Here is a 4,495-nt window from a genome sequence, read left to right on the forward strand (position 1 = left end):
AGGGAACCGGAACAGCATTCTCTACTTCCTTCAATCTCCATCGTCGGAGAATGACTTTGGTGAATAGTTTTGATGGCTTTTGATGTCGGTTTATCCGTATCGGAGGAAATTGATATTTGTGAAAAGAAAGGCAAGTGACACGTTGCATATGCTGATTTTGATGGTAAATATGGGAGCACGACTTATTATTTGTTTATCAAAAGAAAGGATAGAGAAAGAAAAGGGGAGGGTGGTGGAAAAGTAAAAGGAACAGAAAAGAAAAAGGAAAGGAAGGTAAGAGAAAAAGAGAGAAAAAGGAAATAAAAATTAATGAGAAAGGAGCTCGTAGCGACCAATTGTGAGATTACGACGACTAGGCCGTGATCTCATGGCGGCCGTGATGTTTAACTTGCGGTGCCACATGACTGCATCCATGAGTTTGTGGTGGTTTTGCTGTGGCCGTGAGATTGCAACGGCCTGCCTGTGGCCGTGACTCACAATGGCTATAGGTTGCGCACTTGTGGAGACCAGGTTGCTGCGAGCTTGCTTGGTTGTTGGGGCAAGGTTGTCGATTGTCGGCAGCGAGCTTAGGTTGTCTCGAGCTGTTGGTTGGCTAGATTTGCCATGGGAGGAAGGAAAAACTAGTGATTGGTTGGCTGGGTTTGGGCATTTGGAGGAAGAAAAGTTTTTATTCCCAGCCATCTCAAGCATATGAAAAATTGAATTAAAATCAATAATACAAGAAAGATAGAAAATCTATTTTTTTTCTCCAATTTTTTATTAAGTAAACGAGGAAAATAATCTTTGCTCAGGTGTAATTCATCTTTTTCTTCGTCCATTCTTTATGCTTTATTTATTCGGATCCAAATTGAATACGATAAGATTATTAAAATTTTTTTATTTTATTATAAATTTTAAATGGTACATATTTATTAAGATATAATTATTTATTAAAAATTTTTTATTATGATTACAAATCTTATCTTAATTGATAAATTTTATTTTGATTATAGATTTTAATCATGCATGATCTTTTATCTTAATTAATTAAGTGATCATATATTATAAAATTTAAATGTGTATAATTAATCAAAATTTTATTTTAATATAGATATCATTTTTTTAATTGTGTGCATGATTATCTTATCATGATTTGTTGTTAGTGCAGCCTGCCTCTAGAGTTTCGATATTTGATAGTGTATCTAGATTTGATCAGTTTGATCGAGGGTTATCCAAACAAGACTTAATATTTGAATGTGAGTGAGTCTAATTAAGTCAAAATTGACCAAATAATTAGCAATGGAAGTCCTAACTTGAGGCTAGGCAAGATAAGTCTTAGTTGGAAGCTAGGTAAGAAAAGTTCTGGTCAGTGGGACTGAGCAAGAAAGACTTGATAGATCAAGGGCATCAGACGGAGAGTTTAGATGGGTCAGTAGACTGGATGTCTAGTAGGTCTATGGGTCAACGAGGATCAGACATCAAAAGGAAAGTCTTGGAGGTAAGAGGATCGGATGGTGAGCACGAAGTCCAAGCAAATCAAGGGTGATCAAATGGTTACTAGTGAGAAGTCTACCGAGTGATTAGTCCTAACTGGAGGTTAGGCAAAAGAAAGTCCAAGTAAGGTCCAAGTAAGCCTGGGGGATTCGATGTTTGGTAGGTGGAAATTCTACCAAGTGACTAGTTCTAATTGAAGGTTGAGCAAGGGTAAGTCCAAGCAGGTCAAGAGTGATCGAATGTTTGATAGGTGAGAAGTCTACTTATGAAAGTTACTAGTCCTAACTGGAGGTTAGGCAAAGAAAAATCCAAACAGGTCAAGGCTGACTGGATGTTTGACAGATGGAAAGTCTACTTATGGAAGTGACTAGTCTTAATTGGAAGTTAGACATGGGTAAGCTTAGTAGGTTAGATCTATAGGGTAAGGCTTAGGTAAACCTAGTGGATCAGACAAACTACAAGTAGGCTTATATTGCTTTGTTTCTGTGTATGCTTATCTTGTAAGAACCAAGACTTAGAAGTAAGATTGAAGAAGCATAGGAGGAGCAAATAGAAGCAGCCGAATCAAGCCCAAGATCAACTTAGGTCAAACCTGAGTTGACTAGATCCGGGCGGCTGGATGCTTCTCCAAGCGTCTGGATGATTCAAGCGCCCCTAGATGGTCCAGGCGCCCGGAAAAAAAAAGAATCCACCCCGATAAAGATCGAAGAAATTGGATCGGATCGGATTGGATCCAGGCGCCCCGATAAGAATCCAGAACGCCCGAAAGAGTCTATATAAGGGTCTGAACATGCACCACAAGGAAGCCAATGATAACTCATCCCACATTACTTTTAGGGTCGTCTTCTTTCTTTACCTTTTGATTTCCTTCATATTTAAACATTTACCCTTGAAATGCCTCCTTTTGATTACATCCGTAGTAGATATTTTCGGATTTCACCTTTGTGGTTTGACTTGGTCCTATTTCCTTGTTTTTAGACTGGATCACTTTCGTGATCTTGGACTTGATGAACCTCTTCTTTTTTTTGAGTATTTTTCCAACTAGATTTGCTAGTTCGAAGGCAATCTCTATAGGATCGTTTAGATCACTAGAGGAGGAGGTGATAGTACGCTTTACTTTTTCACTATTTTTGAAAGCTTATTTTAAAATTCTTTAGAGTACACAGCGGAAAATAAGAAAAATTAGAACACAAAGTAAATGATATATTTATTTTTATTTAGTTTATAGCCTCTGGCTGCTACTCCAAGGCCAGGAGTTCTTGACTGCTTCCAATGGGCAATCCACTAATGGACTTTCTCACAATGAGAAAGAGTCTCGTCTTTTATAAAAAGAGGAACGGTAACATGCTTATTGCTCCTAGAAAATATATGCACAAAGATGATAAGAAACTATGCTACTAGTTACAGACTATAATTGAGAGCTTGAGCATATGTTAGTGCAGTATTTTTGCATTGCAGCAGTGTTTTGACAGCGTAGAGCATGTGAATAACAATTGTATAATTATCGTGAATGTTGTTCCAAAGGTTCTGTTCATGGGTGTTTTTATGGAGCAATTCGGGCGACCTCACTGTGGTCTATCTGATCTGCTGTAATCGCTGACTTAACCATCTCCGAGTGTCTGGATCCCTTTCAGGCACTTGGAGGCTGACGTGATGATTACTAGATCAAACGTGGCTTTGCTGTGTCTTATCCTTCTCTAGGCACTTGGAAGCTGAGGTGTCATGGCCAATCGGGACTTGCAACCTCATCAGCCTCACTGACCCTAGAAATGTTATCTGGGAGCCTGGAAATGATAGGGGTGCCCGAACCACTTGGGTGCCCAAATCCAATAGGGGTGTTCGAAATCCATATTTTGGATTTCCATTAAGCTCACTTTCCTGCATCACAAAGTTAGAACAATATAAGTATAATGCAAGAATTTAAGTCTAGATAGTTTTACAACTGTCTAGTCTTGACTTTGGATTTCTAATGAAATCCTAGGTCAGATCGACGCCTACTATTCCCTTCAAGAAAATGCATTCTCACCTACTCCTCTTAGGAGAATTTACCTATTTGTCAAGCATCGGGTATTCCAAACCTATTTGGACTTCCTGCTTAGCATTCGATCTTCTAACCCCAAGGACTTCATTTCGATGTCCAACACTTGATGACCCATCGATAACTGGCTATTTACCGGGTTAATTAGGATCATATTGAGCTAATTTTGATTATATTTCATGTTATAAATTGTATTTTAGGCTAATTCTTTATCGTGGATGAATTTTTTATGTTTATTCTATTTTCTCATTAATTTATGGATATTAATTGGTTGTACTTTATTTTTCAAGAAATTCAATTTGGAGAAAAATAAATTCTGGCTCGAGTCCGGGTCAATTCGGATTTAATTTGGTTCAATTAGATTCAAAATCAGCTTGGTTGAAGATGCTAGTTCAACTCGAGTGCGGTTCAAGATTAAATTCAATCATTTAAAGTTGGTCTAGCTCAAACCAAACCCAAGTTTAGATTAATTACATTGGACACAACCGGTTCAGGAAGGAATAAAAGTCAATTTGGTTCGATAAACCCAATCCAATTCAACACAACCCAAATCAATTGGGTCCCATTGAAGCTTAGCCCGATCCATTCAATTTCAGCCGGCCCAAATCACAGCCGGCCCAAATCAGAAATTACCCGGTTCAATTCCATTCCAACTGGCGTTGGTTCAATCAACAAGTGGGTTCACTCATGTTAAAAGGCTTGCGCTGGTTCACGCATTTGGGGAGGCTCAGAAGCTAGGGCCACTGTAGCTTTCTCATCCGCAATTTTTTCCTCTGTTTCTCCCCTATTCTTCATCGTCGGGCCTCCTCTACTCCACTCCACCTCTTCTTCTTCCCCGATTTCCTGCTCCAAGCTGAATGGTGCCGGCAGCTCGAAGGTTTCTTCGTCGCCAACCCTCCTCTCTCCCCTATAGTAGTTCTCCGTGGCAATGAGTGGATTGTTCCAGCTGCGGGCGATGGCGACAACCCTCTCCTTCGCGTCCAC

Source organism: Curcuma longa, chromosome 14 (assembly GCF_044706935.1).
Source record: "Curcuma longa cultivar G26 ecotype Majalengka, Jawa Barat chromosome 14, ITB_CL_G26_1.1, whole genome shotgun sequence".
NCBI lineage: Eukaryota > Viridiplantae > Streptophyta > Magnoliopsida > Zingiberales > Zingiberaceae > Curcuma > Curcuma longa.